The sequence below is a fragment of the Aythya ferina genome, assembly GCF_964211825.1.
Source record: "Aythya ferina genome assembly, chromosome: 6".
Classification (NCBI taxonomy): Eukaryota; Metazoa; Chordata; class Aves; order Anseriformes; family Anatidae; genus Aythya; species Aythya ferina.
Window position 1 is genome coordinate 19,014,106 of NC_140303.1, and position 26,876 is coordinate 19,040,981.

Consider the following 26,876-nt stretch of genomic DNA (forward strand, 5'->3'; position numbering starts at 1 on the left):
ATCTTTTGTAACTTCATTACAAAATTTAAAGTCATACTGATGTGCTACAAGTGTGTCAAGCAAGAGAATCTCCCGAATGTCCTCAGCAGTAAAGGCGGAAACAAATAATTCACTCAGCACCTGGGCTGTGACATTATCATCCATGAGTGTCCTTTTTTATACCTTTGTCATCAAGTGGTCCCACTGATCACGGGATAGCTTCCTGCGTTTGATGTGTTCAAAGAATATTTTATTATCAATTTGGGCACTCTTCAAATTCTTTTCTAGGCCTGTTTATTCCCTGTTTACATTTGAGCTTCTTTATTTTATGGGCCTTTCTGTTCTGGTTTTTAAAAGCTTACCATTTTTTTAAAATGCTGATATTCTGCCCTTAGAAGCTGACATTGCTTTCTTAGTGAGCCATCCATACAGAGGAGGTTTTAAGTGGTTTGTTTTCTCTTTGGTCTATGCCACACATATTACCTAGGCTTCAAACACAGTGTATGTAATGGCCATCGGACCTTCTGTAGACTTCATGGTTTTTGAACTAATCCTTTCAGACTTTTTGGAGAGGGTTGTTGTTTGGGCCTTGTTTCTTTGGTGTATTTTACATGTATGTTTTGTTATTGTAGAGGATATTATTGTGGAAAGCCTACCCTGCTCCATTGCAGCTGTCTGAATTTAACTTCTACAACCCTTTTACATCGTGGTACCAAAATGGACTGTGACTACAATCTCTTCCCCCGTCCCTTAGGTATTTTGTGAAAAATTCTGTCTCTGCACCTGACAGAAATTGGCATATGGACTTCCTGGACATCAAAAAAACAGATATCTGTGTCTGAAAAATATAATCTCCCACTTCCACCTAAGCCTTCCTGCCCTTGAAAATTCCCTTTTGTTTCAGAAGCATCCTGTGCTAAAGAAGATGCAGTGACAAAAGCTTACACTGCAGACTTCAGAAGACAACACTCAGTTTCATAACTAAAATTGAGGTTAATTTTACAGTCATTTATTTCACCAGTGTCCCATTTAAGCTTCTCAATTCAGATAATGCTGCAATACCACCAGGTAATAATAGTAGTATGTTCACACTTACAAGAGAGACTAATGCCCAGATTGCCAGGCAGTAGCCCTGGGCAATGTCCCCACTTTAACCCAGACTCCTGGCTGACAACATTGCCAAGGAATCCCTCTGACATGGGGAGAAGATGGTGAAGTAAGTTACTTGCTAGCCAACCTGTCCTGCCTGATGCAAGTGGCACCAGTAGTGGGCCTGAAGGGAGGATATATTCAAGGAATTTCTGCAGGAAAGCAGATACTGAAGATACTGGGGAGGAAAGAGTGTTTAAAAAAAGATGTTTCAAAGAATGAGGAAAAAAAGGGAGATTGTCCTTGTTTTTAGTATGGAGAGGAGCATTTTTGGTAGAAGCTTGGCTAGTCTGCTCCAGGCAGGTGAAGAAAACAAAATTCATGAGGGATAAAGTGGTATATTCTCCTTGAAAAGAGGAGAGAGAGAGAGAGAGAGAGAGAGAGAGAGAGACATTCACCTGGAATGAAAGTAAGAGTGTATTTCTATTCCTTACATTGAATTTTTTATTATTATTTACATTGAAAACTTTACTTCATCAGCATGCGGAAAACAGAAAACATGAAACCCCTGAAGAGATTTGAAAGCAATGAAAATGTTTCAGATTTTCATTAAAGAGGGTAGTCTCTAAAGACAAGAGAGCTTTCAGAACTTAAACACCTTCAGTGCTTCAGTAAACCAAACCAAGTTTTGCCTGGCAGCTGGAAGATATCCCCTGTGGGTCCTTTGTGTTCCTGTCTACAGAGTTGACTGAGTAAATATGCAGCAACAAGGAACATTCTTATACCTTGTATCTGGCATTTGCTGGCTGATATTTTTAACTTAAGGCAGATACAGTTCGATAATGTTGCTTGCAGAGCTCAGCAGTATTCATCAAATACGGAAATGAATTTTATAAATTCACCTTGCTGCGTCTTCAGTTTGTAACAGCTGTCAGGTTGCATTTAAGTTTGAAGAACTCAAGTGTGGGCTTCTGGGAGGGTGTTAAATCACCACTGGGGCTCTGAATAAGAAGTGTTAGTCTGTTCCTGGAGGCAGAATTAAAATACATTAAAAGCATTAAAATACTTTAAAAGTAAAGTCAGCCTGAAGAGCGTATGAAGTCTGAAGCAGATAAGGTGACAGGAAGTCAGAATTTAGAGAAATAGCTGTTTTGAAAAAGGAAATGTTTCCTCTGCCTAAACTGGTATGGATTTCATGGGTACCAGATCTATAACAAGCAATGCAGGGAGTTTTCTGGACTAAGGGCAAGCAGACTGGTGAACAGCTTGGTGGGTGGTAGGGCAGAGAAATGGTCTCCAGGCTCTAGGGACAGACTGGACAGGGTCTTCCCTTTCTTCACTCTGCAGACTGTTTGGTCATGGCTTGACCATGAGGCTCTGCCCAGATCTTTCTGTGACAAAAGAGGGTCTCCAAATTGGCTCCTTTCTCTAGTCAAACTCAGTACTGATGCTTGCATCACTGTTGAAGCACCAAAGACCACCTTCAAGATCTCTTGACATGTCCTCATTTTAGTCCCACCTATTTTTAGTTGATATGCTAGTGATGTTATTAGATCCACAAACATAGTAATTACTTCTTTTTTTTTTTTTTTTTTTTTTTTAAGTAAAAATTCAAACTAGCCAGTAATGTATGCATATTTTAATATTTTTATATAGCTGGAGTTGTGGTTGCCACAGGGATATTATGTGATCGTGTTTGGGTGGAGGAAATAGACAATGATGCCAGAAACTTGAAGAGAAAGCTGACTGTAATATCACAAGCTGTGGAGGATTTAGGTTTTGAGCAGCTATGTAGTAACTCACTACACGTTTCCTGTGTGGGTTGATGTTTGTACTAAAACCTTTCACTTTTTGTGAATATTTTCACAGATTTACAGTGATTACTCAACTATTTACAAGGAACAAAATGTGACCCCCATTAATCATAACTAATCAAATTCAGCATGTTCAGTCATAAAATTTTCAGTCATTCTTTTCAATCCTTTCATCTTTATTCATATTTTCCAAGTTACTCATGAGTCGTAAATTAATATTTACGGTTACCACATGCTGGTATCTGAGAGCATTTTTTCTTTTAGTAGATATTTAGTTTAACCTGTATGTAGCCAGGAGAGCTCTAAACAAGAATTGATATCTTTCTGTGAAACTAATGTTATACAAATTGCAGGTCTCGTGGTTCTTGAAGATTTATCTAAAGGAGAGGGGAGGAAGGTAGGGTACAGGAAGCTTGCTCTGCGTATTGCCAGAATACCTCAGCTCTGCTTCACAGGGCTAAGGGAAGTGCTCAGCCTTCAGGTTACTCAAATCTTGTCACCTTAAACTGCTGCCATGTAGCACACTTGTCAGTTTTACCTGATAGAGCTGCTCATCTCTGTGTGGATGGAGCGAGAGTGACAAAGTCCTCATTTACATGGTTTCACGTGTGGCCTGTGGTGGATGTGAGGTGCTGCTTCCCAGAGGTTCTATCCCTTTGTCATTCCTGCAAAGCATTACATCCCCACTTCCAGAGGCTTTTCAACTTTTTGCAGTTATACAGTAAATGACAACGAAGTACTCGCTTCTGTTGATTTTCTCTATAGCAATTTTTAAGGTCCAATAGTAACTTCAAGTGCAACTAGTGATTGTGTCACTGCTGGCTGGTTGCTGACTCCACTGATGGTTTGAGGCCTGCATGGTGCTAAACAACCAACATGCTGAGTTCTGGTGTGTACTTGAAGAAAGGCCATTAAGAGTTGAAATGTCAGCAGTGACCCCATGCACCTGTTATAAATGTAAGCTCTGTAATTAGTAGCAAGCTGTCGCAGAGGGCTACAGACATACTAAGATTAATTTTCACAACGGCGTGCCCAAAGCTGTTCTATAACATAAGGCCACCAGTTAACATTGTCAAGAAAAACTATCAAGTTTCTGCATGTCAGGCCCAATCACAGAACTAGCCTGTAGGTTCCTAGTGGCAGCAAGCTTCTTTCCATGCATTTATCTAGAGCCTACCACACCATGTGAGTGAAGACCAGGATACCTATAGAGGTACAATTCCTTTATGAGCACGTCTCTTTGTTCCTCTGCTGCTTTATGCATCAAAATCACTATAGTAACCAATATTTATGGGGCAGGGGGAAGAGAGTAAAAAAAAAAATGCTGAATTCCAAGTGTATACATATATATTTTACTCATAAACACTGGATTTGCCAGAGAGGTAGTCAGCAAATGGCTAGCAAATAAAAAAAAAAAAATCACAAGCAGGGGAACTTTTCTGGCTACCTTTTTAAGGCTTTGCTAGTGCCTGTGGAAGACAGGTGGCTCTGGATTAATATAAAGAAGCCTCAGCTGAGGGTGACACTGGAGCACACTTTAGGCAAAAAGGCATTTCAAAAGGTATCATAAAGCATGCCTAGACTGGAATTTGTAGTTGAAAGGAAAAACTATTATCCTTTGGGTTGAAAAGTGACCCATGGCTTTAGGCATTAGTGATTTTTGATAAATGACCTGGTTTTCCCTCTCCCCAGTGTGGGAGGCAATTGGTTTCCACTGTAAACCTGGACTGTAGACAATTTGCTTTATTGTATTTGTAGCAAAGGTAGCATAGCCTAATGCAACAGGAAAAAAAAAAAAAAAAAAAAAAAAAAAAAAGGTTTTGAAAATGTCCTCATGTGTTTATTTGTAGAAATAATATGAAATAACTATATCTCACTTCAAACTTGAAACTTTCCATGTGTTTATTAATGTATGGGATCTTTTTTTCTCCTATTTAATGAAGTGGATATGTTTTTATGGAATACATACTAGCATGATTTTTGGTAAGTTATAAATGTGACATTGCTATCGCATATGAGCTGTTTTGGTCAAGAGCCATGTTAACTGCCCCATCAATTACCCATCTAAATGCCTGTCAAATTAAGAAACTGCAGCTCTGGGCCCCCTTAGGGTTTTTCCTTCTTTTAGGCAAAGACTTTTTGTTTTCACTCAGTACTTTTGATCTCCTTATCTTTCTGGAAATTTTCTTGTCTTTTTTTTTTTTTTTTTTTTTTTTTTAAAGAAGGAGAAAAAAAGTCTTTGTCTATGTGGGAAGTAAATGGGGCCTTGTGAAATCTAAAATGCCTCACAATGCTGAAAGAGTCAGAACATTTATAATTTCTTTGGGACGGGTTACTATTGTGAAGGCACATTTGATGTCTTGGGTAGAGTATCAAAGTTGCAAAGGTAGTTGCTATTATATCTTGTTCTGTATATTATAAAAATGCTTACCATACTGTGCAGTGTGTATGTTAGCAAATGCTGGCATTTCAGCCGTGACCACATATACATTCACATATAATTTCCTCTTAGTATATTGTTGCGCAGAACATTTTCTATTTTGAAGAGTCTAAGACAAAATATCTATGCCACTTCAGAACACACAGGTACTTAATTCTGTATGTTCAGTAGACCAAACATTATTGAAATGAATGTGGTGGAACACAGCTGGAGTTAAATGAACTATTGTTCTCACAGGGTAGGCTAGATTAAAATCCATGAAAAAGGAAAAGTTAAAAATCCTATTTTTATTTTAATGGCTCCAACTTCAAGCCTATCTCAAGATGAGCAGCTGGCAAACATATGACATTTTTTCCCTCACAGACCTTATAAAAACCAATTTCATATCCATCCAGCCCTCTTTTTCTAAGGGTGCCTGCTGGCACACCTTTCCTGAAGGAAGTGGTCCACCTGGGAAGGTTGTTTGGGTGTTAGCAAGGCAACAGACCTTGTGCAGAGACAGTGCCCAGTGACTGGGAGCAGGACACCCCCAAGGAAAGCCCAGAGCTTGTCCCTGGCTTCTGACTGACAGGTGTGTGACTGGGAACCCGCTGCAGGCTCTCTGCAGCACTGCTAGATGTTCTTCCACTCCCAGAGGAGCTACCAGTAGATGGGAAGAGCTCGGAGCTTCCTTTTCTACCTGTACTGCAGTGTTCCGTAACTCTGATGCTGCAGGGTTGTATGAGAACCCTGCGTAGTCCTGAGAGTCTCTGTGTAACATTATTTGGCTTATACATATTTTATTATGTTTGGCTGTTGGTGAGAGTCAGAGGAAAATTATTTCCAGATTACAGTAAAGGAACTTCATACTTAATAAGTGTTGTTAGATCATTGGCCATATTAAAATAAAATTTTAAAAGGCTATACATCAATGTTTAGAGGAAACTGTTAAAAAAAAAAAAAAGGGGGGGGGGGTGGGACAGGAGCGTAGCATTATTGGCCTGAAGATACTGCTGAACCTTGGGAAAAGATTTGTGCCACGTTTCTAGTGACACTAACATCACAGAGGATATAAACCAGTCATTGGCACTCTCTCAAGAAACACATCACTGTAATTCGTTATAACAATACCACTGTGATATTTGTTCATAATATTTATGAAAGCTAGGCTATGAAAACAGTATGCACTGACTGTCAGTGGTGATGTATCATTCTTTAAAAGAGAATATACATGACAAAATGTTTTAAATGAACTCTAAAAATATACTGGCGAGTTAAACAATTTGGCTGGTCTTGCACTTCATGCCAGGAGGTGCTTCCCAGGATATGCTTCTGGATGACCTTTTTGAGGACATATATCAAATAGTCATGTATTTATTATGGTCCCAGTCAGTCTGCAAAAGCAATGATGAATGTTGTGTAGTGTACATAGTCATTACAGCTCTGTATAATGCTCTGCTCAGTTTCCAGTTGCTGTCTTTTGCATGGAAAACAGAGCTGCTTGTGTCATGTCAACCCAATAAACCCAGCTTTTACCCACAGTGTTCCCAGTGGCATTAAGCTTTATCTGACCTGGCAGGGCGATACAGATGCCAGGAGCCCTGGAAGGAGGCTTATGCTCTGCTTCCCCAGTTGTGTCTGTGCCCAACAGAGTCCATGGGGAGCAGCCTGGCTCCTGTGTCTTGGGAGACTTCATAAGCCCTTACAGCTTCCAGTAGCATGCTGGGATTCACTGTACTTCTGATGTCAGGGTAAATATGGTTTTCAGGACATTCAATAAGGAAGCACGCTTCTTTTATGGCTGAATGGTCCTGATGACATGCAATTTTTCCATCTACCCCGTCAGCTTCATGGGGAACACAAGTAGCATTAATATTCTGGTGGCTATTGCAACCGGGAATGGGTTCAATCCAGTTCCTGGTGAGAGGAGGTCACTAGTCCTGGATGAGCTTAAACACAAGAAGAAGCTGTGTTTTGAAGACAGTGTGGTTGGGCTGAGGCTGAGCAACAGCACTAGGCAAAGCATGGACAACTTTCCCACTTCAAAAGAAAGAAAAGAAACATGAGATTTTGGAGTGGTTTGGGGATATAGTTTACTACTAAGGGAAATAGAAAGCCCAATTTCTGTCTTTTCTCTGACTTTCCAGAAAACTCTGTCCACTCTAGTTCACTTGCTCCCCGATAGCTTGATGACTTGCTGCATTAGGGTGAGAAGGGAGGGATGAAAAGCAAAAGGGAAGGCAATTGCCTCTTGCCATCAGACATAAAGGCTCCAAACAGAATTCAAGCTTGTATCTGTCAAAAATGTGGATAAATCTAAAATGACTTTTTGAGCGTAGTTTCCTGGATTTGCCGCCCTTTGCATGAATGCCTAGATTTTAGAACAATAAACACCATCACTGCAGGAAGCCCTAGACTTGAATTGTGTGCATGCAAAGTTATTTATGAATCATCCATTTTTATTTAGCCATTTCCATCTAAGGTAGTTGGCTCAGTTTAATGATGAAATAGCCTCTCCAGAAGTTCTGTGCCAGATCAGCTTATTGTTTGAGGGGGAATTAAACTGAATGCCAATTTTCTGAAAGACTTCTAAATAAAAATGATTTAGAAGAGATAAAATAGACAACACGCTAGACTTGCTGTAGTCAAGGACTTCAAGTTAAAAACATAAGCATGAAAAGGAAAAAAAATGGCAGACTGAGATGGAGTAAAGAACAATAGGAAAAGCAAATAAGAGACAATGGATAACAGGGAAGGAAAGATTAAAACTGGAGCAGAGATGTTTATGTAGTGCTTTGTGCAAAAGAATAAATTATACCTTGTATTTTTAGCTTCTTCTCTATCACTCTCCCTCTCTTTTTCTATACTTATTTATACCTTTAATTATATATTACATACGTAATCCACTCTATATTTTGGCTCTGAAAGTGTAATAATCTTTTACCACTTTCTTTCCAGTTTAATTAAATCTCAATTTTATGAATTTTCTTAAACTCACATGTCTCAATGGCATGAATTTTCTCTTCTCTTTCATTACTTGAGTGTATTGATTATTTGGAAACAATACCAGGTACTAAGAACCAATGTTCAGGTACATGCATTTTAACAACCATATTAAGGATAACTGTAAAATTTCTGATTCATGCTGGGTTACATCCATGCCAAGGTTGCATAAGTGATTCTACCTAATAATTTACACATCACAGCAAGCACAACTAGCTGGTCCACACATAATGAAGTTTCACCTGCACCACTGGAATCAAGTCTGAGGTGAAGCTGGCCAGGAGTGAAGGATGAACTCCTATTTTATTAGTCCACAGGAAATAAATGGTATTGCTTCCAAGTCAGGGAAGTCAGAAACCCAAAGCTTCCACTAACAGTAGGGAATGGTTAGGGAATCTTTCTAGCTGAAATAGTCAACATCCTTGAAAAAAAAAAAAATATATATATATGTAAAAATGGAAACAAGTAGACATTTGGTAGCAATTTGGTTCCCATTTTAGCTTTAATCAAGAAGACCTAGTAATCAGTATATCGACATTAGTGATGACTTCAGTCAGAATAATTAATAGAAAATACAATGTTTAGATTCAAGTTTTAAAAGCCAGTGAAGGATTTACAATCAGGATGTAGATTAAAAAGAAAAGACTAAATAACTTCATCTGGCCTAAATAATAGTTGCTTAATGCTTGCATACACATCAGATGAAAAATCACATATTGGTTTTGTAGATAGAGAATATGTAAAGTAACAAATAAGATGTAAAAAACTGTGAATGTATTTGTCAAGCGCAGTATAAACACCTTCCAGATGATCTTATGAGATCATTCATGCTCTTGGACAAAAATTCAAAAGAACAGCCAACAAGATTTCAGTGTCATCCAGACTGAATTCTAACTCCACTCTCAATTTTAAGCTCTAGACCCACCCTAATCTGTTCCCAGATTCTTTTCTCAATCCATTTCTAATATTGATCTTAGTGATATGAGCGTCTTATTCTTTGCAAAACACAGTGACTAGGTACTTTTTATACAAGTATTGTCAAACAGCTCAGGCTGTGAAAAGTGGCTGCATGCCAATTGTGGTTGGTGAGAGAAAACTATGGATGTTGCTGCTTATTCTGAGCATCAGCAAGCACTTGGAATAACATAACAGTTATAAGAAAAAAGAGGGAGGGAGGCTTATGCAGCACTTTCCTGTCAAACAACATACATAGCTCTGATCCACAAGAAAATATAGCCATGCAGAAATAACAAGTTTCTTAGGTAGTATGTTGTAAGCCACATTATTCCAGAAATAATTTGACCTGCAAGAACTGATGATTTTATTTTCCATCTCCAAGTCCAAGGGAATTTTTCTGTGTGAATGGAGAGAGTTATGTTGCTTATGGGCTTCACATTTGCAAGTCACTTTTCTTCCAATGACTTTGAACAGTCACATAGATAGACAAAAAGCAAGTTGTGTGTGGTTCTTTGCCACCATCCATGCTCTTTATAAAGGTTATTTCCTTCCTTTCTGTTCTAATCTCTACAATCATTTATAAGATTTCTTTAAACAATCTACTTTCTTAAATAGCAAATTATATTTCTATGACCTCTTCTGTATTAAGTGCAAAGAACAGAAAGAAATGTTTTCCAGCCAAATGAGAGTGCTCTGTCTCAAACTGAATTCTAATAAATGCCTACAGTCTGTAATTGATACTTCCAGGATAGTCTCAAGGAATTTAAAACAATCTAGAATTTAATAGCAATCAACAGAATCGAGACAAAGTGAAACTATTACACTGAACTTATCGAAAAGCAGTGTTTAAATTGATGCTACATATTATTCATTTTGACAGCTGCAAATTCAAATTAAAGATAGCAGAGACTGAAAGACAGAAAATAGAAGAGGAAATGCTGATTTCTTACAACTCTAACGCTAAGCTTTTTAGTTAATTTTATAAAATACTTTACATTTCCAAGGTACCTTTGATCCATAGAAGCCCCAAAGCACTTCTCAATTTAGAAGTACAGTCTTAATTTCCTATCATACCAGGTGATATGCAACTGTCTCTGGAGTGTAGCAGACCATTCCATAGCATCCCTACACAAAGATAAAATGAGCAATTTTTCAAGTAAAATGACATGGAAAGGTTAAGTTGCTAAAGTACGTGTCCTCATCATGCTGTGTTGCCTGTGCTAGAAGGATGGGGAATGAAGAAATCTGAAATCTGTTCCTAACTACTCTGCTACTTGGTATATAATCTGAGACAAGTCACAATTTTTTTATGCTTCACCACAGAATGGGAACAATGCTATCTCATTTCAGTGGTGTTGTACTGATAGTGGAAGTACCATACAGTGGATTCTTTTTTTTTAGAAATTGTATCTCTGTATTTGGGAAGGCTGAATCTCTAAAGGAAAAAAAAAAATCTATAAAATTATTTGAAATCATACAGGTGGAAAGAACATATAAACCACGTAAATGTAAATTGCAATAGAATTTAGGAAGTTATAAGGAGGAGGGTGTAAGGCTGATGTTTTGCTATGCAATAGTTTGTTTCCTGTGCAAGAAAAATGTTGGGAGGTTTATATGTGTGAGAAGAGATGCAAACAGAGATGTTATACTCATTAGCTGATGGCAGTGTAAAATATTTTTAATCCATTACATTTCTAGTGAGATCAGTCTTTAATGAAAACTATTGGATGCTAGTGCAGTGCCCTGTAATGATTGAAGAGAGGGTTATCAACTTTGTAAAACACTTTGAACGAGTCATAGCTCAGAGGCAGGCAAGGATCATTCAGATGATATCATGCTTCTAATTTTTTGTTTCATGAGTATATCATTTGATTTGCTGATGTACAGTGTGGATGAAAACTTCTAAGACATTAAATGTTCTTCATGTACTATATCGAACAATCTCATAACTGACATCTTAATAGATTAACATTGTTGCTCCAGATTTAATCTGATGTACATTGTAATTAGCAGGTGTCAAAATGTTATCTAAAGAGCAGTGAGGAGGGGGGTAAATACCTCAGAAACCTGTGGGGTCTATCCTTTCCCTTGGGAATATGTAGAGATCCTGGTTATTGTCACTGGATGCCCATGTTGGGGATTTTGAGTTGGTACCTTTGGTTAATGAGAGTTACAGAAGTATGAAATGTAAATGTTCAAATATTACGCTCTGTTGAACTCTTCCTAGATCACTCCTAAGACATGCACCGTCAGACATGAAGGCAGGTTGCACTGATGTTCCTACATGGCTATAAAGCTGAGACAAGTTCCTCAGACTAGCCCCTTCTTGTGGGAGTAGGAAATGTGATTGGGAGATACAACTGCCAGAGTTGGCTCAAGTATGTCGCAAAGAATAGGCCAAACCACTTTAAAAATTAATGAACTGTATGAGTTTAGGAGTACTCAGATTTATAGGGTAACGGATAACCATGAGAAGGAGAAAATATTGTACGAAAACAAACACTGGGGAAATTTAGAGCCTTTATGTCTTTCCTGGCTTATGCTGATGTAAATCAGGATTAGTTGCACTGAAGTCATTTGACTTACCATAATATAAGTAGGAAGAGAATGAGTAATTTATGCTCACTTTGCAGTACCACACAAATAGAATTAAGTGGTCTTTTTGGAAATGAGAAATGGGTCTTTTCTGAGCCATTTTGCAGGAAATTAAGGATGGCAACCAGATGCTTCATTCAATGTGGATTTCAGATGGGAAAAAACAAACCATGGGAGACTTTTGCAGTATTTCACAAGAGCATGTGCTATGTTTTTTCCAGTTATAGGTCTGTGAAATTTATATATACTGTGGGCTATATTCAAAGAATTATGAAATATGCAGAACAAGAAATTATGGTAGCTTCCTATAAACACTGTGAAATAGGATGTTTTCTATACTCTACCAAAAATGTAATAAATCTACAACACAAGAACTTTGCAGCTTATCCCCAGCCATACAGTAATTCTTTGTCTAGTTAAGGTACTTCTAGAGATTGAACCTCAAAAAGAGACCAACTGTTCCCACTGGGTGAGGTCTCCATGTCCAGATTCTTGTTCTGCGAATTGATGCCTCCAGCCAGGGCGTGAATGGAGTGGCTCAAAAGTGCCCAGCAATTTGACACCTTCCCACCTCCAACAGCAATTAAAGATAAATAAATAAATAAATAAATAAATTTCCAGGCAACCAAAAATACCTTTGCAAATGGTAGAAGAAAATGAACTACCTGGCATGACACCTAGCACAGTAGGAAAAGGGGATGCAACAATGTGGAGAGGGACCTTTGTTTAAAAATATTTTGCCAAATAACTTTTCAATTCATTAAAATAAAAATTAAAAAAAAAAAAAAAAAAAAGAATTTTTTTTGTCTCACACTGATGGGCAGTTACTCCTACAAGTAGTGGTTTGAGGGAGGCTCCCACAATCCCACAGATAATCACCTGGTTGATAGGTTCTGCAAAACTGCTAAATAAACAAGATGGTGGAGCAGCACTAGTCCCCATGCCTATGTTCCTATTTAACTTGGACACAACACTGGTCTTAAAATCACAGCTTTGTTTTTCATCTGTGTTCTAGACCATGAAGCAAAAAATATTCTGTCTTGAAATTCTCATGCAGCTGTCAGTTCACAGTAAATTCCAGGGTTATTGTGAAATTAGGGAATTTGCCTTAGAAAGAAATATTAGAGCTTGAAAAGAGTGTGTCCTGTTGTGTGATTGATGTCTGTTATCCAGGTAGCTGGGACTCCATAACTCTGAGCCTGCTTTTTTCCTCTCCCTTAAAACAGCACAGTGCTTTGGAAACCTGTCACCCTTTATTCGTTCAGGAGCACAAGGATAACTCATTGTCTGAACCTCTCCACTCACACCTCTCAGTTATGACGGAGTTGGAGAACAGAACAATGATGAGCTTCTGCTTTTATCCACAGCACAAACTCCTTGGGCATCTGTTCTGCTTTTCTTGTCTTCAGTCATACATTATCTCCTGCTGGAACACAACTCTTTCAGGTAGCCCTGTCCCTGTAACAACTTGCACTTTCACCTTTCAGGTGACTGCAACCAATTACCACTCAGCATGATCAAGTATTTTTGTAATCATTGCTGTTTAATCTTGAATAGTTCCTCATGGCCACCAGCACCACAAGCCCTGAAACTACACAAACATATAGCTGGAAGGCAGCTCAGGATCCAAGGAGCTTGCAGTGTACATGTGAGAAGAGGAGTGAAGGAGATGCTGAGGGCCGAGGAAGAAGAGGCAGTGTGATGCCCACTTTGCCTGAAGCCTTGCAGCATCTGAGAAGCATGCCCACCCAGTCAAATGGAAAAGGCAGGCAGATGCTGTTGGGGAGTGTGGCAATGACAGGCAATTTCATTATGTGAACGTGTAGAAGCACTGCTGCTTCTCAGCAACCCTAGTCAGGTCAGGGCTGAGGCTTTTTTCTCCCGTGCAGGGCCCTTCTCTAACCTCACCTCTGAGTCCTGGCAAGCCCTTCACCACCACCAGGACCACCACCAGGACCACCACCAGGACTGCTGGGCTAAGACTTCTCAGAGCTGACAGCTTTGCCTCTGCTGCAGAGGAGTGATGGGCAGAGCTGCAAGCAAAGCACAGCATCAGCAGGCTAGTTTTTATGGCTTCAGCTCTCAGAGATGAAGAGAAATGACTTTCCTTGGTGGGGTGAGGGGATCACCTTCTTACAGAGATGCTGGTAGGATGGAAGTAGGGTGGTTTAGAGAGCAGCTATCCTGAGACAGCATACTGATTGCTCTGGGTAACCCCCCTGGCCCCAAACACACAGGTCTTCATTGCTTTATCACATGGTGGAAAGGCTTCGACAGTGCCAGGAAAAGATAAATAGGAGCAAGCTAATATTCCTCTGCCTCTGCTTACAGCAAAGTGCTCTTTGGAACAGAATGGGGTTCTGACCTGAAATTTAACTGTTCTCAGAAGGAATTCTGTTGTGGTATTCAAGCCTGCAGTTAAACTTCTTAGTTAAGACTGAAAGCAAATAATTTACGTCTAAAAAGCTGTTCAGTGCAGGATGCAATGTTAAGGAGCTGGCTTCAAGTCAGCAAATTCTAAGTATTAGGGTAAACTTAATTTTTGTCATTCTGGTTTTATTTTGGGGGGAGGGAGGAAAAGAAGCAGAGGGAAGTGTAGGTTTGGGACCAGAAAAAGCAGCTTTCACCCAGAATTTTCTTGTTAGTTGTTCTAACATGGCTAAAATTATGATTTTTTAAGTTAAGTAAGAATGTGGCAAACTATTAATCCATTAGTGAATTGATATTCTCAAAGATGATCTACTTTAAATGTTGATTTAATATTATTATAACATGGCTAAATACTATTTTACTCCTTATCTAAATTAACATTTTTTCAAGATATACTTAGGAAGGAAATGTGTGTTTATTGATTGTATGAATGAAATGACTTTAATTAAGGAAACAGGACTGCTGCCAAAAATGGCATACATGACTATTAGTGTGGGCTGCTTCCTACAACAGCCCAAAAAGGCATCATCAAAAGCAGATGCCTAAATTAGTTACAACATACATCCTGGCCAGACAGATGCTTCAGATGCTTGGCCATTTGCAGGATAGAGTCTCTTTCCTTTGAAAGCAAGCTGGAACACAGTTATACTTTAAGGTTTTCTACCAACCATCATTGAAGATTTTGCAGCTGTAAATTAAAAATTACGTCAATGGAGCTTGGTTTTCTTATGGTGATTGCCTTGTCAGCTTTCAGCACCCTCATTTAGATTAGTGCTTGGAGTGGAGGAGAGGACATACTTAAGAAATTTTAGAAGTTTCACCTTTTTGCCTGAAAACACAGGCAAAAACGCGATGACAGTAATGACTACTGAAGAGGAAACATCAGTCTGTTGTGCTTTGTTTTATTTTGTCGCAGCATTCCAATATCTGATTTGCATTCAAAGCTTTTAGCTTCAGAATTAGTCAGAATCCAGTGTGGGCTGTTGCTACCTCCAGTTCTGTTGTTATCTCACACAATGAAAAGGAAGTCTTCAGAAATGGGCAGGGATATACAGTTTAGTAACTTCCCTTAAGAATGTAATTTTGGGATGCTGTGTAACTGAGCAGTTCATATATTTTCTGAATTCCAATTTAGTAGTTAGTCAGGTACTGTGCTCAACAAATCTTCCTCTGGTGCATGAGAATAAAAAATATTCCAAGCATAGGTGTTGTGGAATGTCTTTTCTCCAGTCAAACTAGGAACGGTTTAAAAAACACAGCCTTTGCACCCAGCTACCACAGCTGTGAGTCTTAAAAATCTTGGAGGTGAGATTTACAAGGGAGAATCCCACCACAACAGGGAGCATTACAAAATGAACAGCCCTTCAGTCAAAGCCATGGAAATTATTTATCAGGGGATGTTCTGGTAGCAGGGGTTGCAAGGGTCTGTCTAGCATTGCCCGATGATAGTCGATTCCCAGCAAGCCTAGTGGCTGTGGCATGGGCTGTAATCAGGATTGAAACAGCAATTCGCTGCTTAGCAAGAGCCAAGCTAAGCTGTGGTGCTGATGACTTGGACTGTAGTATGCTCATCCGTGCCGCACCTTTTTATGGCTGTGGCCGTTTGGGTGAAACATGGATGGCTAGGACCTACAGTAAGGTGCTTGTTGTCTTGGGAAGATGCTGGAGGTTGGCTTTTGCCTACACTGGGATGGATATGTACCCATGTGAACTATATGGAGGAGATTGTGAAGGGGTGTGTTCTTATTGTTGTAGTTTTGTTGTTGTTGTTGTGCTTGTGGTTTTTTGTGGGTTTTTGTTGTTTTGTTTTGTTTTGTTTTGTTTTGTTTTTTCAGTCCAGCAATCATTCAGGAGAATCAGTGTAAGATGAGCTGAAGGTACTTGTGGAGAAGGGTCTTCTCTGCCAAGCTAACTTTCTGACAGCTGTGAGAGTGTGCCTGTCTGTCACAGGGAATAAGTAGACACAGGCGAACAACATAGGTGACAGGAAATGTGGGAAGGTCTGTAGCTCTGCTCATCAGTGCTGACCAGGGGTAAATGTGCTTCAAGTTGCACTGTGGCGTAGCCCCCAGCACTGTCACGGTTGAGCCAATCCCTAGGATGATAAGAACTACCCAACAGAGGATCCTCGCTAGCCTGGACACCTGAGATATTTTCTACACCCCTGACGTGAATGCAGCAACAGTAATTAGCTCAGCCTTTCAGATTAAAATTTCCTTCCTTACCTTCAGCATGAGGAAATGCAGCTACCGACCTCCCCACCTCGTGTTCTCTGTATGTTGTGGATGTGTCTATACCAGCAGAAGGAATGTCAGTGTAAACTGCCTAATTGTGTGGCAGGGGAAATGACAGAACATTTCTTCCCATATTCCAAATTCCAGTGGAAGAGTGTTACTTCTGGCCTTTTTAAAAACCAAAAATTCCGTATTCTGGCAGGTTGTAGTGTGATGAGCCATGGGAAATAATGAGCTAACAGGACTTGAAAATGTCTGCTGCTTATTTTGGTAGAACTATTCTAGGCAATAGATAGAGGCACTCTCGAAGGATCAGCTTTGCAGCTCCATCTCCTGAGCTCTGGCCTGTTGGGATCTTTGTGTGATGGTGTAAAAATGCACTGCTAACCTGTTGACCTCCTCTGCAATTGCAAGCACCCTCTCTGAGGCCGTGAGGTTTCTGTATCTTCTGTACATACAGGCAGGGAATAATGGCTTTAGCAGTACTAGCAGGATGACTGACTTAATTATCACTGTTTCACTTTTGTAGCCACTCTATGTAAATGCCAATAAAATCTTCCAACCATCCTATATAACTGTAATATATATGTATTATATCTCTAAATGTTGTAAGTGATTAGTATCACAACACATAATGTTTCCATACGCACTTACACACATGGGCACAAATGTCCCTCCTATTCAGAAGTACCCAAATACAGGAAGGAAAGGACACTTGCAAATCCAGTAACCTGTAGCAAGTATTTATTGATAATTTGGCATGTGTTTGCTAAACATATGCGTGCCTTGAAGAAAGACTGTGTGAGGGGTCCTCAAATCAAGACATACAACCAGCAGCTGCTTTGGGTTAAATCATTTTAGAGATTTAAAACCATACTGGGGATTTGAGTGCTGTAGTACAATGAGCCACCAGTAAGGGGAACCCTTTTTGCAGTAAACCTTCAAGCTTTTACTGCTTTGATGGAGAGCATAGTCATACAGATAATGTGACATTTTGGTTCCAAAAAAAATTGTGTTTAATCAGAAGACGAACAGAGATAAGCAGTTTGAAATGAAATCTGAATTACAATTTCAAATCTCCTTTTCTTTTTCTTTAAACTTCCCAATGAGATTGAGTAGGAAATGTGAATGAACCTGCATTAACCCTCACAGTGGTGCTAAAGAAAAGGATGTTGATTTCCATGACAGGTTTTAAAACAATATGAATCAAGCTACCACAGAACAGGGGCTGCCATAGACATTGTTTTAACAAGAACAACAAATGGTTTATTTACCATTTGAAATTATGTTATCACAAGTAAAAGTTCATCTGGGGGCGTCTTCAAGCTCCAACAATGCAATTTTTGAAGCTTAGGAACTGCTATTTAGAATATTCTAAATATTCTAAGAAGTTATAGTTTTCAATAAGCATAAAGATGAATCTCAGTACTGTAAATGCTGTAGGAAAATTCTTGGAACGGTTTTAATTAATCTACGTTGCTGTACAATAGATATTACGTAGGGATAATATTTCTCCATATTAGTTCTCTGTTCACATAATATCCAACACGAGTATACCCTGTAATTGTCATAACAGGAATATTTTTATACTGCCCAGAAAGAGAAATATGCTTTATAGAGTGGAATAGAAATTGAGAATTTACTCAGCTAAATAATCTAGCTATAGATTTTCTTACATCAAATGAGCAACCCTGGAACCGGTGTGATGGATGGATCTGGGGGAATTCCTCTCCCTCTCCAGTGCATGTTTTTCTATTACATTTAATCCTAATATATATATATGTACTTAGGCTTACTTTTTGACTAAGTATCTTTATGGAACCACTGAATACACAGATTCAATGCAGCCCATAACATCTAACAATAAATACCACTGTAAATCTGAGCCAAAGTTTCTGCCATGCTTTCTCAAATGGTCTTCCCTCTAGACTGCTAATTAGCCTGTCTTTCTCTAACTTTGAATACTCCGTAAATGCACTATACTGATTGATAGTGCATCAATATTAATTAATAATTTACCACACTGTTGGAATTTTCCTCTACATGTAATCACAGCTCCAGCTCCTTGTAAACCTTTCTTTATTTAGAAAAAAAAAAAAAAAAGATAAAAAAGATATAATTTTACTTCACCATGTGTTGTTTAATCTCTCCTTTCATTTGTCTGCAAATATTTGGAAAAGTCTCTCTTGGATATTTCTGAAAATTCACATGGTTTATATGGTAATGTGGTTCCATTTTACAGAAGTGTGCTGCTGCTACTCATTGGAGCTAGTCTGGCATGTTTCTTCATGTTTTATTTATACCCATGGTACGTAAGTGAACTCTCCAAAATACCATCTGCACTTTGTTAGGGGTTTGGAAGTCTAGCTTTCAGATGAGGCCCCTGGCTCCCACTCCAGCCCACGGGCTGGATGCATGCTCTCCAGGGGACCAGGGCTGCCTCCTCTGCCAGGGCAACAGAATCTGTTAGTGGCACTGTCCTGCTGAAAGGTGAATTGGTCAGAGTGTAGCAGTGGCCAAAGTCACACAAGCATTTGTGAAACAGTCTGTAATGTCTGTCACAATAATGCAGTTCTCTACAGAATTGCCAAATTCTTTAACGTCATTAAAGCAACAGGTGCTGCCTTGGTGGGATGTATTAGCTGAAATACTTCAACTGCATTTTCACATGGGCCATGAATCACTTCCTAAAAACATCTTTCTTTCACAGCAGTCTCTGTGTAACAGCATGTAAACACTTTTGTATAAAAATTAATCCCCTAAAGCAGTTGATTCCCCTAAAGCAATTCAGGCCAATTACCTGCTTTGTAATTATGAGATCTTGACACAAGTGTAAAGTCAAACCTCTGAAAAAAAAAAAATGCAGTTAATTTACATGAGAGAAAAGTTATAAAAAAATGTACATTCCGTGTGCATTTGGATGTAGTACAGAGTGCCTGCTACTTGACTAATCTTATTAGTCTCCCTTTTTGGGGAAGACCTGAGGATTTGCAATTCATTCTTGTTGCAATTCATACAGCTCAAAACTTATCCCATCATTCTGTTTTGCAAGTAGCTGTCAGAGCCTGCAATGTTGTTGAAGTGTCCCTCCCAAAAAATTATATTTGCCCAATACAATATGAATCTGCAGATTTGCAGATATTTGGTGACAAGCTTGCATTAATTTTGTTTGAGCCACTTCTCTGTTTCCTGTGTGAGAAACCCATATATAGCATCAGCCACACCAGTATCATACCCAGCACCAAGCAAACCTTCCTTAGGGTATACTTTCCAATTCTTAATTATTTAAATACAATACATGGAAGTGTACATTCTTAAGTAGTATTCAAAATGCATACATGTATATTTAATTTACATTAATATTTTATCTTCAAGGACAACCTTTGCAAAGCATGCAAATGGTCATTCTGATTTGCAGGAAGTCTAGCCAGCATTGCAGAAGGCCAGCTCAGACTAGCTGGGAACTCCTGACCAAGCTCAGAAATGTTGTATTCCTAGGGTGGGAGCAGGTAAGCAGGTATGGGCTGCCTAGGAGGAATATGGAGACATTGTTCCACCATGCAGAGAAAGAGTTAGGAAAGTGAAAGCTCAGCCAGAGCTGAAACTAAAAAGGGATGTGAAGGGGAACAATTTCCATAAATGTACTGGCAGCAAAAGAAAGCCTATGGATAATGTGGACCAATGTTTAGTGGGTCAGGGAACATAATGACAAGGAACGTGGAAAATGCCAGAGTTCTCCATGCCTTTTTTGCCTTTGTTTTTACTGGTAGGATCTGCCCTCAGTTCTCTCAGGCTGCTGAGCCTAGCGGTGGAGTCTGTGGGAGTAAAACACTTCCTACAGCAAAGGAAGATTAAAGGACCAATTAAGCATACTGGACATACACAGAAAGTTTAACATCTTTGTTAACAGCTCAGACAACAGGACAGGGGGCACACACTGCAAGTTTGTGTACAATACTAAATTGTGAGGAGTAGTCAATATGCTGGCAAGCAGGGATGATATTCTAAAGGATCTCAATGGGCTGATAAAGCGGGCTGACAGGGAAATCATGAGTTTCAGTAAAGGCAAGTGCAAAGTCCTGCAAATGGGACAAAATAACGCCACCCAACCATACAGCTGGGCAATGACTGCATAGAAAGCAGTGATGCAGAAAAAAAAAACTGGAGCGCCCAGTAGACAGGAAGCTGAAAAGGAGACAGTAGTGTGTTTTTGTGACACATAAGGCCAAGAGCACACTGTACTGTAATAGCAAGGGTATAGCCAGGAAGTCAAGGACAGTGGTTATTCCCAGCACCTCTAGGGCATTGTCTCAAGCTTGGGGCTTTCTGGCACAAAAAGGATTCTGACACACTGGAGCGAGTCCAGCAGAGGCCACCAAGATGGCCTCTGGAGCACATGATGTATGAGGAGAGGCTGAGGGGAGTAAGATTATTCAGCCTTAAGGAAAGAAGGGGGAGATGTAATTGCTGTATACAATGATTAGAGGCCGATCAGGGCTGTAAAAAAGACAGACTTCCCTTGGAGCCAAACAGTGATGTGATGAGGAGATAATGCAAGTTGCAACATGGGAAATTTTGATTTGATATTAGAAAAAAAATAATTGTGAGAGTAATTAAACACTGCAACAGAGGGCCAGGGAGGTAAAGTCTACATCCCTGGAGACTATCAAAACTTGTCTGGATGAGACCCTGAGCAGTCCCATCTAGTTGGACCTGTGTGGAGCGGGAGGCTAAATCAAGTGACAACTTAGAGATTCCTTCCAACATAAACTATTGTATGATTTGGTGATATTGCAACAAATTCCTTACTAAATATTGACAGAATCAGTCAATATTACTCTGTTAGAGCCATTTACAAGGTGTTTTGTCAAATATCTATCTGTCTCCCTACTATAGATTAATGACATTTTCATTATCAGACTGTGTCTTACAGAGAAAGTAGCTATTTTTAAAAACAGTGTATATTTTAAAATAAGAATGGCAAAAAGGAAAAAAAAAAATGAGCCAAGATCAGAGTCTAGTTGTTATGTCTGTTTCACTAAAGATAGAGAGGATGGATTGGGCCTAAAATGTTTTTCTGGAGAAAGCAGAATAAGACTCTTCACAGTGAGGGCAATCCTATCAACACATAATCAGAATTCCAGACTTCATCTTAAGATATCTATTTGAAAAACTCTGGGTATTGTAGGTTGACTTGATGTTTTGTATGAGCTTTAAATTGTGTCAGAGATCTCCTCCTTCATGCATTTGTACCGTATCCCTGTAGGGACATGACAGTGTTGATCCATCACATTTGCATGTTGCAAAAGATCCTGTTTACTAGTGGCTAGGTATTTCCAGTTAGCACAGTCCTGTAGTTCTGTCTGCAGGAGGTGACTTACTTCCCCAGGGCTGTAGGTTTCAGCCAGGAAATAGAAATCTATTCCGAATATAAGCTAGGAGTTATGCCTCATCTGCCTATCAGGGTAAAAACCTGCTACTTCTGGGGCAAAGTAGGAGTCCAGTTTCACTACAATAATACTGAAGAAACACAGTTGTCTCTTGCTTTGATCTGAAGACAGATGATCATATGTATCAAACTGCTGAGTAGGAAATTCTCCCTACCTTTTATTATGTCCCAATAGTGGGATATAATAGGATTCGATGAAGAGAGAAGCCTGTGACAGAAAACATATTGTTACACTTAAATAAAGTGTTTTCCCCCTTAATTTTAATGTAGATTTTGCAATTTTCATAAGCAATAAAATCAAAAGATCACTTGGGTACAAAAAAAAAAATAACATTTTTGTAATACGGCTGTTACTAAATAACTATCTGTAATAGGTACTAAATTTTCTACTAAAATAATATTTTTTTGCTTTTTTTTTTTTTGTTGTTGTTAACAAAGGGAAAGTTTAGACCCTCTCTAATCTAGACTTCTATATTGTATTAAAAATGGCCAACTGGAACATAATATTTCTTCAAGTTTTCCCATGCAATTGAGCCTTTTGTTTTTCATCCAAACATGGAAAGGTCATATAAAAGACCTGATCTACACAAAAGATTGACAGTAGTGAGGATGGAGAGAATGTGAGATCTATGTCAATTCTTCCTAGTTATTGTAGACTTTCCAGGTAGAAGAGACTTTCTTATTTGGAAACGTGTGTGGTTATAGCTAAAGGGTTCCACAGTTTTTCCTTTCCAGAGTGGTCCAAAAACACCATAAGTTGCCTTGCTCATTCCAAGCTTCATTTAAGAAGGATTACTCACGTAAAGGAGACCCAATCTTGGCCACAATGGTTGTGTGTTTGTCTCCAGAAAGCCTGGTCAAGTAACCTTGAAGATCAAAACTGTTTTAAGAGGTGTACATTTAGGTTGTTTTCTGGCATTGGTCTGCATGAATAATTGATTCTGGTTTTGTTTTGGTTTGTTTGTTTGTTTTTTTAATGGGTCAAAATGCCTATGGATAAGATGAGGAGATAGAATTCTACCAAAAATAATATGTAAACCGAATATATGTCATAACTTATTGAATGCAAATTTTCCTGGGGCCTCCTATTCAAAATTATCATGGAATATCTGTATGACTCCTGCAACAGCAAGAGCTACAGCTTAATTTGGTATTGGCCAGAAGGCATTTCACCTCCTCTTTATTAAAGCTGCTGTGTTTCAGTTTTGTGTACATCTAGTGGAATGAAGATATAAATGGAACCATTTGGTTACCTCCTCCAACTCATTTTCATTTTCTAGATCTTTTTCCTGATGTGTCTTTGTTATAGTGACCCAGTGGGCAGGTTGAATGGGGTGATGGGAAGATGATGTGGTTTTGAATAACAACTCAGCATCATGCTGAATTGGATTAAAACAACATACACATTCTTGTAGATGAGTCACTGTGTGAACTGTCAACAGACTGTGAGATACATTGGGTGTATTACCTTGGATAAGGATAGCTGCAGTATAGGGTTTTCATGCCAGTGAAATACTCGGTATTCACCACAGTGGGATGGATACAGGACTCTCATTCTCAAGAACATGTATTTTTGTTGCTACATACCAAAGCTCTTCAACATAATGCAATCTTTGTACAAAAAGAAAGGGAAAAATATTAGAGATGCATCCACAGCGGTGATCCCCATGGCCTGAAAAAACAGACCCTACTGGAAGAGTCCCAAAATAGAGGAAGAAAACATTATTTATGACCATTGCAACTCATGGGAAAGTAAGCACTTCTTTCTTTGTTTTCTTTGTATTTTGGGGTCAGTAATAAACACGGGATATGTCATGTATCTAGTAATGTATTTCCCAGTAAGGAAAGACATGGCTTTTTAGTGGTTGCTCTGGTGCCAAATACTAATTGCAAGACTGGAGACATCTTGTATATTGTTCCTTTGGGATACATCTTCAGGATAACCCAGCATTTACGAAGTAGTGAGTTAGATACTGTTCGTGGACAAACGCATGTACTCCAACTGTGCACTCCCTCAGACCTGGGAGCAGTCTGCATTTTTGCAGCTGAAATGTCAATCAGGCCAAGAGATAGCCCCATATTTTAATTGCTTTCAGCAGTTCTTAAAACTGAAGTCAATCCCTGCTCTCTTGGTGAGCATGCACAGAGATCTGCTTGTGCAGTCTTTGCAGGCATACAGGCACCTCAGCCACCAGTATTCCCTCAAAATGCTTGCTGCCTTTTGCTCACAGCCTTTTTATGGGAAGATGCAGCCTGGTGATTCAGGAATGGAGCCGTGCATCTCCCTTCATGTGGGAGCCGCGTTCCTGCTTCCTGTGCAGCTTCCCTCAGCCTGCCTCCTTGCTATGTCCTTTGTGCTGCCTCCTTGCTCCCTCCCCTTCCTCTCCTCTGGCTCTGCTAGCAGCAATGCAAAACTGATCTGGCTCCGGAGCTGTGAAATAGCAGCAAGGGATGGGGATGCTAGTCAGTTTGATTTCTGCTGCTGGGCTGACAGGGACACAAAATGGAGGGGTTAGATGGAGAGGGAGAACACCGAAAGTGTAGGAGGAGGACTAAGGTGTCAGTAATGAAAGGATCAAGAAAAATCAGACAGCAAAAGAAAGGGAAGTAGCTTTTAGAGGTGGGGAGAGAGAAGAACAGCAGTAGTGGAAAGAAATAAAAGCAGGAATAAAATTTACTCCTATATTAATCGCACAGGAGATGGAGGGTAAAATTCAACAGGAAATGCTGTGTGTGGCTTTGTGGCAAGAGTAAAGAGAGTAATTAAAAGAGATTTCTTATCAAATAGGAAGAGGAAAGCTGACCTGCCCAAAACAATCTAGGAAAAATTAGGAAGTACAGCGATTTTGCACAGAGTTCAAATTTTCCCTATAGATCTGTCAGCAAGGGCTACTTCATACTTGGCAACATCAGCACTATTAGACCTGAGGGTTCAGATCACAACTCTAGTCCTTATATAATGAAATTTTCTTTAAAATAGTACAGTGTGGGTTTCTTTTGTATGTTTTTGATATCTTATATATTTGAACCCTGTTTTTATGGGGCTAAAACTAGTTTAAAAAAAAAAAAAAAAAAAAAGTGATCTTCAAGAAATCATGGGAGTTTAAGAACTGAAGCTTTATAAATTCAGCACAGCTGGTGACAGAATTCTGGGAGCTGGTACCACTGCAACATACTTCACTGGCCTGTGACAGACAGTGACCAGTTAGATGAGACAGGTGAGAGGTTAGATGGGAAATCCTATGGCCTAGAAGCATTTTATCCTCTACATACTTGAAGACACTGAAGTGAGCCAGTTTCATGTTTAGTCTGATGCTGTGTCTTGCTACAAGGGTGATTGACAGTACTAGACAACTTACCAGCTCGTCTCTCCAAGGAGCAGTGGCAGTGAGCCAAGGCTGAGAATGAGTGCCACAGAAGTAAGGCAGTGAGAGGGGTGAAGGGATACAATTACAAGATGATCATGTGCTGGATGGATAGTAATACTGCTTTCATAATCCATCTTTAAAGTGCAGTAAGGGAGTGGCACCCACGCAGTGTTTTGAACACTGCCAAAACATTCATCTGCAGTTGTTATTAAGAGGTTGTGTGCAATCAAAATACAGAATGACTGTCAAGCTCTCCAAGGTTAAGTACCCACACACTAGAATATTTCTTTATCATCAGTATTAGTATCACCTTATCCCAGCATATCAAGCTGAACAGTTAAAATAACAAATAATCCATAAATTTAAGGATGGCCTTTAGCAAGCCTCAGCCTTTACTCAGCAGTAAATCTTCAACTGGACATCTGTACTGGTAGCTATGTGTGTAAGGAGTCATGGCTGTAGCTACTAGTATTAACACATACCCAAGAGACCACACAAAAAATCTTCAGGCAGTTTGGACAGCTTTTTCTATTATATATGCAAAAGACCTAATCAATATAAAATGCTGTAATAAAAGGATCTCTTTTTCTTAACAATTGCACTGGATCATATGTCATAATAAAGCTCATTTCTTGACAAGACTTAAAGTGAATGGAGACACAAGTGTAAATAATGTCAGGAATGAAAGACCTTTAGGAACTTCTCTGCACCCTCTGCTCCAAGTGAGGGGAGAATTTCTTTAAAACCTAGCAGCAAGCATGTTTAAAAATAAAATGCAGTGGAAACCCCACCCAAGCTGTATGTTCTCTCTATACACTTCCTCAAGAGAGGAGAATGAAGCAAAGATGATGGATGTTAGTCTCGTCAGTTAATGTGCTACTCAATGGAGTTTAGACGCTATGGGGATGAAGGCAGCTTAAGAGCTTCTATGGACTATGAAAGAATAATTTTATCACTGCCAAAGTATGTAACACCTGCTCATGCAGGGGTTCTGACACCAGAAAGAAATCTTCAGCAAGGTCATAAGAAAGCTTCACTTTAGGGGTGCTCAGATAAGATTATTAAACAATCATGATAATATCACATTAAATATAAAATCACAATAAGAATTGAATATCGTGATGAAAATTAGGTAGAAAATAAGCCCATTAATCTTCCTCAAATAAAGAAAGTAACAACCTGACTGACATCAAACACCTTATTAGAATAAAACAGCTTTAATTAGTTAATTGAAATCAACTTAAAATATGTTTGTTGATCCATCCTTGATTTACTAAAATGCATGGGCTTGAGCCTGTGTGCTGAGTTCTGATGAGATAATACATGCCCAGTAGCAACACAGTGAAAAAAAGGACCTGCCACCCCCATTCACTCCAGGCACCAGCAAGGATACCTGAGCTTTGTCTTTCTCCTATGCTCCTTCAAGAGATTCTGCTGGAAACACAGCAGGTGGGTTCTGAACCACTCAGATGAAGAAGGGGAAGAGGGAACTGAATCTAAACTTCCCACGTCTCAGAAAAATCTTCTGACCCATGAATT

At 39.2% G+C, this 26,876-nt stretch overlaps 1 long non-coding RNA gene across 1 annotated transcript in view; it reads right to left on the bottom strand.

The window, feature by feature from the left end:
• The window catches only part of LOC311438589, a 115,657-nt gene that overhangs the window by 62,373 nt on the left and 26,408 nt on the right, over positions 1-26,876 (bottom strand). The gene's annotated exons all lie outside the window — the stretch shown is intronic.